At 53.2% G+C, this 13,868-nt stretch overlaps 1 protein-coding gene and 1 pseudogene across 1 annotated transcript in view; one reads left to right on the top strand and one right to left on the bottom strand.

Annotated features, from left to right (window-relative positions):
* The window catches only part of ARHGEF17 (Rho guanine nucleotide exchange factor 17), a 56,558-nt gene that overhangs the window by 31,012 nt on the left and 11,678 nt on the right, over window positions 1-13,868 (bottom strand). The window lies entirely within an intron of this gene.
* On the top strand, window positions 7,246-7,866 carry LOC150018453 (ciliary microtubule-associated protein 3 pseudogene; annotated as a pseudogene).

The raw sequence follows: 13,868 nt of genomic DNA, 5'->3' as shown, positions 1-13,868 counted from the left end.
CTCCATCTCCCCTGCCCTACTTTATTCTAGAACTCAGAGGACACTCCCAGGAGGGGAGCAAGTTCCATCCATCAGTCAGTCCCTCTGGCCCTTGAGTGAGGTCTGGGGACCCCGGCCCAACTGCAGAGCCAAGAGAAGCACCCCCTGTCACACCAGACAAGCCCAGGGTGGTGGAGATGGTCAGTGACAGTGCCCATGCCTTGCTCACATCTCCTCACCCCAGCTCCCAGGGGGCCGTCACTGGGCTAGGCCAAGCTGGCAGAAGTGCTCTCTGCCTTGGGCTGATCACAGGTAGCTTGAGCTTCTAATCTAAGCCTTATTTTTTTTTAAAACCCTCACCCAAGGATACATTTTTATTGATTTTAGGATTTTAGAGTGAGAGGAAGGGAGAAAGAAACACCTATGTGAGAGAGAAACATCAACTGGTTGCCTCCCGTGCACGTCTTGACAGGATCAAACCCGCAACCCAGGTATGTGCCCTGACTGGGAATCGAACCTACAACCTTTTTGGTGTACAGGATGATGCTCCAACCAGCTGAGCCACCCAGCCAGGGCTTCTAAGCCTTTTTGCTCTCTTTCAGCAACTAGTGACTAGCCTTAGCGCCTGGGCAGTAAGTTGTGTGTGTGTGTGCATGTTGCACAAAATTCACAGCTGAAGGTCAGCCTGAGCAGGTCCAGGCTCCACTCTCTTGAGGCCCCAGACCAGGAGCCACCACTTCCAGAAAGTTGTCCTGATAGCTCAGATCTGCCGATGCCCCTCCTCCTCTGAGCATCTTGGGCTTCTGGAGTTGCAGTCTTGAAACCTTGGAGTCTCTCTAGGCTTACTGTGGTAATGTTGTCAGTAAGTGGCACCACTCAGCACTTCACAGTTTACAAAAGGCTTGAAGGGTCTAATCTCATCAGAGCCCCACAAAAACTCAGTGGGGAAACCAAGGCTTAGTGAAAGCAATAACTGGCTCAGGTTCTTAAGTCTAGAGGCGGTGAGGCTGGGGTTCAAAGTTCCCTCTGCCACTGACCTGCTGTGGGACTTTAGGTAAATCACTTAACCTGAGCCTGAGGACAGGGAGTGAGCAACAGCATACAAACAGGAGTTCAGCTTTCTTGAGGGACTCCCATGTGCTGTTTATAGGTATTTATTTGCACCCGAGTTCCACCTCCTGGGGTGGGGGGCAGGTTCCTAATGATTCTCCTGCTTTACAGAAGAGGATGATCGGTACAGGGAAGAGCTGGGCTCAGAGTGTCATAGCAGACGGACTCCTGCCTCAGGGGGCCCACAAGGCAGGATATCTACACCTGTTCTACGATGGAGGAGAAGGGGAGCTCGCCAGCCCAAGGGAAGAACCTAGACAGCAGCCAGGCCGCCAGCACAAGGGGGATGCTCACGCCGCCTGCCTTCTTCACAACGGTGGGAACTGACCACAGGGCAGAGTGATTCTGCACTTACGGAGCTAAAATGCCAAGGAGAAATGTTCAGTGTAATAATAAATGAAAGAAGCATGAAACACACATACTGTACCATCTCAACATCATGAAAAAACCATGTGTATGTAACATGCAAGGAGAAAAGGCTGGAAGCAAAACAACACACACCCGAATTTATCAGTGGGCTGGGTCCATGGAGAAAGGAGGGCAAAGCCAGAGAGCACCCTGTACTGATGGCTGCTCTGACCTCCAGGAAACCCACCTGTGTGACTCAGTTTCTTCAGCTACATAATAGAAAATGCCAAGGCTTTACTTAGTATGGTGCCTGGAACGTGAGCTCTCAATAAATATTGACTGTGAGGAAAAATTGCAGAACCTTTGAAGGCAGGTCACGTCAGAGGTTGGCTGCGCCAGCGCCACCCCCTACCCCCACCCCGCCGGGGTGGGCACCCCCTGGCAGCCCTTGCTTGTATTCCCCCGGGCCAAGGATCTTATCCTCTCCAATGGGACCATGGTAGCTCCTTCCACCATGGGGCAGGTGAGCATGGGGAAAAGCCCGTGCTGGGCTGGGCCCTTCAGTGCCTGGGCAGCCTTCACATTGGATGGTGGTGACCTTAGGATTTGCCATCTCCCATTCTAAATGCTCTGGTCTTAGACCCTTCTATGGGGTGATTCTCCAGGTGAGAGGCTGGGAGAAGCTTTCTCAGGTGGGCCTCTTGTCCCCAGCTAGGTGACCATCTCTGACCCTCCACCATCTCTAGGATAGCAGAGTAGCATTTGCTGGCAGCATTTTGTGCCTTTTCCATTTTCTCCTTTGGAAAACACGAGAAACCAGTTGGGTCAAACCTCCTCCCTATTCCACCTCCAACCCCTGCAGTCCCCCAGGGGCAGGAGGCCCTCTCTGCCTCCTCCCTGGACAGCAGCCTGGTGGAGAGCCCTGAGAGGAGTAGCCTGCGAGCTGGCTGTTGCCATAGCAATGGCAGCCCTGGAATTTGACCACTGGGGCCCAGGAGTGGGGGTGGGGAGTTGATACAGGCCACGCTAGGGGCAGGGAGGAAGGTCCAGAGGCCCAGAAAAGCTAAAAAGAGCAAAGGCAGGACAAAGGTCAGGGTCCCCCCTCCATGGCCTCAGTTTCACCAAATCTAAGGGGGGAAGAGGCATGGACCTCATGATCTCTTTCCAGCTCTAATCCAGCTCTAATCTAACCTGTGTGCTAATTTAACCAAAGCAAGGCCAGTTGCCCCCTTTGATGGAGAGGGACCCCAGAGGACAGGGACTTGCCCCAGGTGGCACAGCAAACCCATTGTATTACCAGGACTAGACCCTGGGTGAGGAGGTTAGGGGTCTGCCCACCCTGGCATCCCTATTCTCCACTGGAGAGAAGACAAGGATGCCTGCTTCATGGAGGAGGGAAAAGGACCTTCCAGGATGGCTATGGCTGGGCCAGGCCCACACTCCTGAGACAATGGACAATGTGCCTGCTCCCCAGCATCCCCAGCATTCCTGGATCTGGAGGGCTGGCAGAGGGCCTGCCCCCACCCCTGACTGCACTGCCAGGATGCAGTGGGTATTTTTAAACGGCTGCCCTGCCCACCCCTCTCTGCCTTCCTGCCTGTGACCCACTGCAGGAACACACTGAATTCTGCTGCCAGCCTCCCTCCCGACTCCTCTTCAACCAGGCCTCTGTGGGTGCCACGCCCGTGGCCATCCTCTGTGCCCCCAGCTTAAGCACAGTCCCCTCTTGTCGACTGCCTCCTCCCACACAGTTGGCCCTGGGGTCAGGGTGATCTCCACGGTCCCTTCGGCTATGATACTCTAGCCCTAGAGAGGGGAGGGCAGCTATCCAAAGTCACACAGCACTAATGAGGATTTGGGAATGCTATGTCACCAGACTGTGCCCCGCCTCCAACTGCCCATCCTGCTATACTGGTGCCACCCCAAGCCCCTCTCACCACACTGCAATGGCCCCTCAGCAGCCACAGCACGGCTCCTCCAGCTGACCCTCATGCCCACCCTGGAAAGATACTCCCACCATGAACAAGTCGCTCCTCAGCTTAGAATGCCAGCCAGCTGGGAAAAAAATAGAGTTGGAACCCTAATTCACACTACACACCAGGATAAATTCCAAATGGATCAAAGATTTAAATGTAAAACAAAATAAGAAAACATAAAATTCCAGTGGAAAACATGAGGAAATTGCTTTATAACCTTGACTGGAAAAGGCCTTTCTCACCATGACTCCAAATCCAGAAGCCATAAAATAAAAGCTTGATAAATTAGACCACATAAAAACAAAACCTCCTACATGTCAAAAATACACCATAAACAAAGTCAAAAGTCAAGTGACAAGTCAGGAAAACTATATCTGCAACTCATAACCCAAACAAAGGACTCACCTCCCTAACATTTATTTAAAGGTTCCTAGAAATTGATGAAAGGTCAACAGGCCAGCAGCCCAACAGAAAAATAGGCAAAGGATTTGAACCCTTCAGAGGAAAGGGAAACCAAATGCCTCTTGGACATGTGGGAAGATGCTTGGTCATATCATTACAAGATAAATATCAGTTAAAACACACTAAGGTACAATTTTCCACTTATCAGATTGGGAAAATACCCAGGGGCTGTGGGAACCAGGCGTTTCCCTCTGGCGGTGGACCCCTGAGGCCAGCATCAAAATTAGAATCACATATACCTTCTGTCCCAGCAACTCCACTCCTAAGTAGGCACCCTCATCGTACACCAGCCTCCACACAAACAGCCTATGAATGAGTTTGTTCACTACAGCTCTGTTTGTAACAGCACAAGATGGAAAATAGCTGAAATATCCTTTATGTGGCCAAACAGTTTTGTGACCCATGCAACGAGACATCTCTCAGTACAAGAAGGAATACGGAAGCTCTCAAAGTGCTGATAAGGCGAGATCTGCAAGCACTGCTAAGTGGAGAGCAGTGTGGACAGAGTGCTGCCATCTGTGAGGAAAGTGGGGGAAAGACAGGGCATTTGCCAGTATTTGCATACAGGAGTCATGAGAACTAATACCCAGGTGTACTGGGGGAGGCGATCGGTCGGTGGGTACTAACCAGCTGGGGGAAGAGACTTTTTATCCTTTCTGATGTTTTTAAACCACATGAATATATTATCTATTCACATTTTATTTTGTTTATTTTTTTAATTTATTGATTTGAGAGAGAGTGAGCGAGGAGAATGACCTGTTGTTCTTTCTACTCATTTATGCATTCATCATATGTGCCCTGACTGGGAATCGAACCCACCACCTTGGCCTGTCACACCGACACTCTAGCCAAATAAGCTACCCAGCCAGGGCCCTTATCTATTCACATTTTAAATATACAGATTGAATTGATGTCACCTGCAACCAGAGCCTGCTGCCTTCTCCAGGCTCCTGGCTCAGCTTTGAACAACCTCTGAAGCCCTCATCGTTGTCTCAGCCTTCAAGGGCTTACTACCTTCAGCCACCCTCAGGACAGGCCCTTTCCTAGGCTCCCTCCTGAGCCCCCCTCCCCTACCCCCGGGCTCCTCCAGCCTCTGGGCATCTCTGTCCTGGTCCTGGTCACTGCCAAGGTCCTTCTCTGTGTGTGTGTCTGAGTGCTGCCCAGCCTACAGAACAGGACCAGGTCCCAAGAGGACTCCCCGTGAACGAAGACTGAATGAAGGGGGGCTGCTCTGGGACCCCAGGCTCATCTGTGATGCTCCTCCAGGATGCTCTCCCTGCCCCATTGCAATCAGAAAGGGGGTTGGCCCTCCAGCCCCATCACAGGCTACGCCTGCCCTCCTTAGGTCCTGGCAATCCTGCCCCTTTCTGGGCCATAGATACCATCTATAAAGTCTATGAAGTGAGGCTGGCAATGGGCAACTTTATAGCAGGGTGGGATTTCTGCCAGTGAGAATCTAGCAGAACCCCTTAGCTCCTTTCCTATGGGCAACCACCTGAGCGGAATTTTGAGCCTCCCTTAGGAAACCAGCACACCTACTCCCACCAAAGATGACCTTAGGTGACCCCAACCACTTCTCTCCATCCTGGGACCCCCTCCTCAGCCAGGCCAGGCCAACACCCTCCCTCGCCTTCCCACTTGTTTTATGATTTCCCACTGATCCTCCAGTGGTTAGTGGTCAGTGGTCCATGGTCCAGTCCAGCAACCACAAGCACCAGATTTATTTCTCACAAAAACCCTGTAACTAGGAGCCATCATCATCATGCCCATTTCACAGGTGCATAAACTGAGCCACAGAGGGGCTAAGTATTTACTTGTGGTCATGCAGCAAAGAGAAAGAGCTGAGTCTGACCCGAAGCCATCTGGCTCCAGTCTGTTCCAACCATTACACCAACACATCTGGATGCAGGATCAAGTATGAGCATTCAGGCTGACCCCTGACACCCAGAGTGACCTGGTCCTTGCTGACCCGCCAGCACCAAATGTCCCCACCCATATCACACTCTGGCTATAGTATTATAGTTCCTCAACCCATTATACTTACATCCTGGGTCTCCCTGCTAAGTGCTCCCTCCCCTGTCCTTATCCTCGGCAATTTCCTACTCCCCCTATGTTTTTGGTGGCCAAAGAAGTGGGAGCCCAGGCTGTGTGGTGGGCCAGGTAGGCTAGTGCCTGAGGTGGGCAAAGTCTGGGTCCTGAAGGGTCTCAAGCCTGCCAGGCTCAGCACTCAGGCTTTCTTCTGCCAACACATGTTCATGGCTCCTTTAACTTACTCTAAACTCTGGGGAAGTCTTCCTGATTCTAGCCTAAATTACCTCAACCTAGAAGAGCCAGGGGGATTCCTGGGCCTGTCTCTGTTCAATGACCAAGCTGGACCAGACAGTGTGCCCATTCTGGGAGCATGGCTGACTGCCAGCTCCTACTCCCTCAAAGGGCCTGAACCTTGCCAGGCAGCAGCAGTTGGCAATTAGGGTCTTCTCACCACACCAACGGGTCATCCTCCTAATCAAGTGGGGGCATCGCCTGCTCATAGGAGCCCCGAGGCGGGTGCTCCATCAGCCTGGCTCTCTGTGGAGACCCGGCAACTCACAGGGTTTCTCCCTGCCTAGAGCCTGGCGGGGCTGACCTGAGCCTGCAGAGAAGCTGAAGGGAGAGGCTTGTCTGGCTCTAAACCTCTCCAGCAGGGCCCCTCTGACCCCAGTAGGGATTCTCTGTCTGAGTAGTAATGAGCTCCATTAAAGTACATGGCGGGGAGATGTGGTCAAGGGGGCAGACATATCCCCACCTTCACTTAAATCGACAAGGCCCCAAGTTTTATAGTTCTGTGTCAAGATTTCTCTAGAAGAAAGGGTTTCACTGTTATTAAAAGCTTGGGAATTGCTGCCCGGGATCAAATCCAGGCTTTCAGGGCTGGTCTTCCAGACTCCCCAGGACCCACTGACTTCTCCAGAATCGGGGGGGCTTTCATGGTGCCCCAGCTGCACCAGAGCTTTTCCATCACAGGCCTCCTCCTTCCCGGTTCTCTGCCTGAAGGGCCTGTCCCCACTGCTGCCTGTCAAGGCCCTGCCGGTCCTTCAAGGCTCCAGCCACACCCCCCATCCCTCCTTGGCTTCCCTCTCCCTCCGTGGCCTCCTTCTTTCTGATTCTCAGTTCTCAGATAGGGATCCCAGGGGCAGGAACTCCTTCCCATTAGTCCTACAGCCCACAGGCTATCCCTGTACCTGTAGGCACCAGTGTATGGCAGTGGAATTGAGTTTATTTAATATTACCCTGGGCTCTTCAAACCCATTATCCAGGTGATTCCAGAGTTAATTACCCAGGGCTAATTAGAAAAGCTAGGAGGGTTCCCTTGGCAACGCAGTATACAACTACTAACCCGAACAACATGGGAGCAATGTGCTTCACCAAAGCGGAAAGGCTGCATAACTACTCCTTTGGGACATGTCAACAGAAGAAGATCTTTCCTCACTTCCATCCCCCCAATTTTTTGGGGAACAAGTTTCTCCCTCCTAGGGGAGCACCCCACAGAGGGCCTGGATGTTATGGGGTAGAAAATAGGTATGACTGGGTATACAACCTCTCTAAGATCCCGACCAGCAAAAAAGGATACACTTTGGGAGCCAGAACAACCGTGAGGTTTAAGCCAATCAACAAGGACATGACACCTCACCCAGGCACGTACCAGACAGCAGGACTTCGGGAGCAAAAGCCCAAACAAAATTTTGTTCCATTTAATGTCATGTTGCCTCAATTTGAGACGCCATCAAAGGATCCATATTATCCTGGCCCTGGCATATACAACCCAAAGATGAAGCCACCCCCAAAAGTCACCTGGCCAATGAAATTTGGATCTCCAGACTGGGCTCAGGTTCCATGTCCACAGAAAAGCTGAGCTGCCCACCGACAAGGACTTTAGAAGACATCGGAACCGCGTGGCCTACTTGAGCTTGTTTTACGATTGAGGAGCTGGAACTTCCTTCCCGTGCTCCTCCTGACCACAGATCTCCTGGATGGAGGACAGAGCTGCTCTTCCGCCTCCACAAAGCTGTGGGCCTCTCGCCTGCCCGCCTGGGGCCCAGGGAGGGGCAGGGGGCTCATACCTGCACACGAGAGCATAAAGGCCCATTTGGAACGTTAAAAAAAAAAAGATAGGAGCAGCTGTGCAGTCAGCTCAGCTATTCCACCAGTGACAACGGGCACCCCATTCCTCAGTCAAATCCCTGGGCTTCCCCCCTGGGAGCCAGTCCCTGCTCCAGCAGAAAGTGGGCTGAGGCCCTCTCCCCATTTGCCTGTTTCTGGCATCCACTGCCCAGCCCAGCCCCATGACAGGAACTCATGGGTTTTAGCGCACGGACTATGGCTGTTCACATCTGCCCAGATGGGTAAGACCTATTTACATTACTTGTTAAGTTGACATCTGGCTGCCCTTAACTCTCCCAATTTCACTGTGATCAAAGCTTGCTCCCTAGAAGGCACGAGGGGTTCTCAGGCTGGGTCCTCACTTCTGATATCTACAGAGATGTCTTCCTGGGTGTAAGTCTGGTGCAATGCGATTCAAAAGGAGTATAAGTATGTGTACACATGCCTATATGTCGTGTACCTTGGGCTTTGCCCATGTTGGGGTCGGGGTAAGGGTCTACAGTCAACTTACCCTGTGGCGTGGGAGTTGTTGGTTTCAGTGCACACCCTCATTCATCCTGCGGGATCTGCCAGGGCTCCTCTCTGCACCTCCAGCCCGAGCTCAGGGCCCAACAGTGGGTGTTTCTTCCCCAGCACCCATCGCCCAGGCCTGGCCACATGGAAGGTGGCCTGATGATGAGGGGAGGGGGCCATGGTGCTGCTTGAGGCCTGAGAGGCTAAACTCCTGGGACAGGGCTCAGGGCTAGCAGCCCAGTGGGAGATAGGGCAGGAGGCCGGGGTGGGGGAGGCGGCCTGGACTGGCTGCGGGTCTGGGCCTCCCTGGGCTCTTTGTCCAAATATGGAAGGTTTTTTTTGTCTCATTTGAGTCACGCCAGCCATGGCCCAAGAGATCTGCTTTCCAGATACTACAGGCAGGCAGGACTGTGCCAGCACTGCCTGGTCTGCCCCTACACACCTCTCCTTCCCCTGCCTGTGGCTCACCTCAGAACCCCTCCAACCCTCTGGGGCACAGCTCTCTGCACCAGCAGGGAGCCCAGCAACCACCTCAGCTGCGCTCCAGCACCAAGAGAAAGGGCCCACGTCGCAAGGAAGCACTCATCCCCTCTGTCTGGCCATCACCTCCTCTCACTCTCCAAGGGCCCCTCATGTTCAACCGAGCCATTCAATATTTACTAAGCAACTACTACGTGCTAGTTCCTGGCGCTAGGACAGTGGGTTGTGAATTCAGTAGGCTCCCCATGTCCAAACTGAAATTCACCCCCGCCCCCCACTGCCGGGGACAGCACCACCCCCACGAGGCAGTACTGAAAGCTAGGAGCCTGGCTAGCGTGCAAAGATTCTGGAACCAGACTACCTGGGTTTGAACTTGAACTGTGTCACAGAGATATCAGCACCTCCCCATAGGGCAGTGTGAGGACTGAATGAATACATGGAAAATGATCAGACCAGTGCCTGGCACACAGGAGGAGCCCTGTACCAGTACTGTGACCCTCTACCCCCTGACTGTACCATATTCAGTCAGGTACTGTGGACGAGACCTTCTAAGACTTTCCGTCAGCTTTCTCTGTGTTCTCTCTGTTTTAAAGTCTCTCCTGCAGTCTCAGACTGAAGGCAGCTTAGGTTCCAATACCACCTCTCTCCTGAGCTCTGTGATCCAAGCTAGACACCTCCCCCTCTATGGGCCTGTGTCTAGTTCCCACCTCCACCCCCAGTTGGTACTGGCTTGAGACGGTACCCTTTGCCCATCTGCCAGGTCCCACCTGCCTGGATGCTCAGGCCTAGGGTCCCAGAGCTGAGCCCACACAGGACTGGGCATGGTGGTGGGAAGACTAGCCTGAGAACTCCCAGGAGCAGCGCCCAGCTCTCCTCCTCCTGCCTTCCCCACCCCCTCCAGATAATTTATTTAATGTGTTTTAGGTCCTACCGAGTGCCAGGAACAGGAGGGCTTGGCATGGCAGGGAGACACCTGACCAGAACCAAGTATTGGGTCACAGGGTGAACTGGGGGCCACACCCCAGAGCCTTTGAGGTCTGTACACCCCCCAAGCAGAGTGTGGCTACAACAGCTGTGAGTCCTGGTGGGAGGAAGGTTCCTGACACCTGGGCTGGGATGCCAAGGGGACAGCGCCCAATACAGGGCCCTCTTCCAAAGGCCTGGTCATAGCCAGGGACCTCTGCCTGGCTGTCAGAGGCAGGGAGATAGAGAGGGTCAGAGGAGATAAGAGACAGACAGAGGGAGCAAGACTGAGGGAGGAGGGCAGGAAGGACGGAGAAGGAAAGAGAGAAGAAAGCGAGAAGCGAGGGGAAGGTCTGGTGTGAGTCAGTATGCGAAACTGTGGAGGAGGAGGAAGCAGGCCCTCACAGCCCAGGTGAAGAGGTGGGGCAGGCAGACAAGAGCTTGTTCCGCCCACCCAGCTCCTCTTCCTCCTCCTCCTCCAGCTTTGGGGCCAGGCCCAGGGCTATTTTTAGTGGGAACTGAATTTAGATGTTCCCTCGGAAATTCCTCACCCTCCCAAGGCTACGCCCCCGCTGGCCTTGGGGAGAAGCCTGGAAGCTCTGGTCCAGGCAGGAGGGGAGAGGAGGGCCCAGGAGTAGCAAGGAACTAGAAGGGAGCTTGGGCATGGATGAGAAAACTAAAGCTCAGATCAGGCCCCAAATATGAGTGACTCCTCTTCCTACAATCCCTGCCCTATCCTCCTCCAGGAAGGCCTCCTGGACTTCAGGGCCACAGAATAGCACTTGCCTCAGTGTATCAGGTACAAATATCATGAGGATACTTTGTCTCCATCTATATCATTCACTGCTACCAAGACTGCCTGCCTGTCCACCTAGCAGTCACTTTACCCCCAGCTCCTGAGAGCCTCCCTAGTCCAGAGCTCTCTCAGGCTCTGTCACATCTGAAATTCCCATTTCACAGATGGGGAGACTGAGGCCAAGCAACTTGTCTTGAGTCATAGCCAGTGTGGATGAAAAAGGGGTTCTATGGAAAGTAACCTTCACAGGGTGATCTGATCATAAATTCCCAACTGGGCAAGTCATGGTGGGGAGTCACACCCAAGGCCTATAATTCATTTAGCAAAAAGTTTTTAAGTCAGCCCTGTTCATTGTTCTTGTGAATCTAGGTTAACATACCTTTGAAATGCCAGAAGTAATACCACTCACCCATCCCTATCCCCAAAGGGTAACCACTCTTAACAGGACATAGAATCTTAACATGTAATCCAATCTGGCCTTGCTTTCTTCCACATTCATGTAATCTTCCTTATGTTCCCTCCTTATTTTCAAATGCATAAAAGAAACTGCAAATCTGTCATTTTCCAGAGCATTTGAGATCTTACTTCCTGACATACGTCATCAGTTTGGCTTAAATAAACTTTTGTTTTAAAGGCTGTTCTATTTTATTATTTTTAAATTTTATTTATTTTTTTAAAGATTGTATTTATTTATTTTTAGAGAGTGGGGAAGGGAGAAGGAGAGGGAGAGAAACATTGATGTGAGAGAGAAACATCCATTGGTTGCCTCTTGCATGTGCCCTGACCAGGGACGAAACCTGCAACGCAGGCATGTGCCCTGATCAGGAATCAAACCCGCGACCCTTCACTTTGCGGGATGACACTCACTTACACAAATTCTCTACAGGTTTGGAAATTTCTTAGCTTGACACCAGCAAGGCAGCACAGGCCTGCTCCTTTTCTCCCCACATGCTCCCTGCTGTGGGCTGCTCCCCACAGTGCCAGATTGGGGGTGTAGCTGGGAGCTCTGCCGTTCTCCGGGGACCGCATTGAGAAGCAGGGCGCTTCCACTGAAGGAGAGGGACTGAGGTTAGACAAGAAGCATGTGGCACTGAGGCAGGGACCTGCGCTGGCCCAGCGCCATCTCACCTTTCCAGAGATGCAGAGGACAGTTCTTCAATGAGGCAGGGGGCTGACTCCGATGACCCTGCATCCTGTCGCAATGCCTTATTCTCTAACTCAAATAAGGTGGGTAGGCCCCACTCGCCCCACCCCAGTTTCTGATAGGGCCCCAGTGCCTAAGTTTAAACCATCAGATTTTACCCTTGTAAGTCCTTTTCTCTCTATCCTCATATCACAGCTCCCTCAGCTCAGGCCTCTCACCTCCGTGTTCCCTCCAGTCCGATTACCACCCAGAACCAGAGGATGCCTTCCAATGTGCCCACCTGCCACTGCTCCTCCTCAGCTCCTAACCTTCCATGGCTCCCCACTGCCCACAGGACAAAGCCAGGCCATGTAACTTTGCACTCCTGGTCTGCACACAGCCTCTCCCTGTAGGCTCTGGGCAGAAGCCTCCCCGCCCTCTTGGCCTCAGACATATATTGAGGCTTCTTTCCTGCCTGGCTCAGCCCAAATGCCAAGTGACCTCCCCTCTCAAGAGCTCTCAGTGGCTTTTTAGATCCACAGTCCACATGTGGGGCTGCAGCAGTGGGAGGTGCCCGGAGCAGACTACTGAGCCTGGTCTACTACTGTGTGGCCTTGGGCAAGACCCCTCTCCTTGCTGGGGCGCCCCTGTTGCCTCTCTCTACAATGCAGGGTGAGGGGTGGTTAGAAGACATGGCTGCTTTCTAAGCATCTTTCCAGGGGGACCATCCTGGCACTCACAGCCCTGCCCCTTTTCCTTCTACCAAGAAGTTGGATGTCTCACCACCAGCCCCACCCCAGGGAGCTAGGGGGAGGGGGGGGAACAGCAAGGAACCAGGAGTGAGACCTCGGTGACACAGGCGGCCAAGATGAAGTCAGTAGGATTTTGAGGGGGAAGGGGGTCCCTTCCTGTGCTTCCGCCCCTTCCCTTCCACATCTGCTCCTTGACCTCCAGTGCCCCGTCCTGGGAAAGGACTGGATGTTTGTTCAAGGGGCTGGGGGAGGGGTCTCAGCTGTCCCAGGAGGCCAGGCTATGGGGCTGGCTGGCAGCCAGGACCCCGGGCCTCCCTCCCTCCAGCTCTGGGAGCAGGGCCTGCTCACCCCCTGGGAACCAATAAACAGGAAACAGATACCAACCTGGCGCTTGCTCCCTCAGCCTGGCCCCTCAATCACAGTCCCTGCCATCAGAGTCCCCTGACTGCCCTCCCACTGGCCCAGGACCTGACCTACCCTTCCCGGCCTCAGAACCTCAGAACCAGGAGGTAATGATCTCAAATGCACGAACAAATTCTAGCTAAGAGGCATGACTCCTAGAAAAAACTCAGAACCCATCTTGAGACCATGAAATTGTACACTCTGAACTGGCAATCTCAAAAGCACACACTTTAAAGTAGTCACATTTCTGAGAACTTCTAGAACTGGGGTCATGGGCGGAGGGTTCCACAAGCATTACCTCTGTGGCCCTCACAATAATGCCTTAGTGTCCCCATGTTGCAGAGCAGGAGACCCAGGCTCAGAGTTGCAGTGCAGGGACTTGTTAGGTATCACCTAGCAACTGAGTCAGAGTCAGGTCGAGATGTTAACCCCCTATCAGCCTGACCCCGAAGTCCATCAGGCACACAGACCGAGACTCCCTTCCTCGGTGGCGACTGAGCCCCATTGCACAGGCTGGTTGCAGCGGGTCTGGGACTCTGACCCAGAGAGGGCTCCGGCTCTGCTGTGCCTCTCCGGTTGGGGCTGGTGGTAATGAAAGGAGAGCAGAGCTGGAGAGAGAAGCTAGGACAGTGGGCGCTTCCACCCAACTGCTCACCTGCAAAGGCCCAGGAGGTTGGGCCACCTAGCCTACCCAGGTGTAGCCAGGACCCCACCTACCCTCCTGCCCAGAGCTTTCTCCCGTTCCAGAGTTGGAAAGACATGCCAAGAATCTGAGCATCTTGGAGTGGACGTCTCTCAGAATCTTAGAACCCTAACATCACCTC

This window comes from Furipterus horrens, unplaced genomic scaffold (genome assembly GCF_987537825.1).
Source record: "Furipterus horrens unplaced genomic scaffold, mFurHor1.1.pri manual_scaffold_2, whole genome shotgun sequence".
Lineage (NCBI taxonomy): Eukaryota > Metazoa > Chordata > Mammalia > Chiroptera > Furipteridae > Furipterus > Furipterus horrens.
This window is presented reverse-complemented; position numbering and strand designations above follow the sequence as displayed.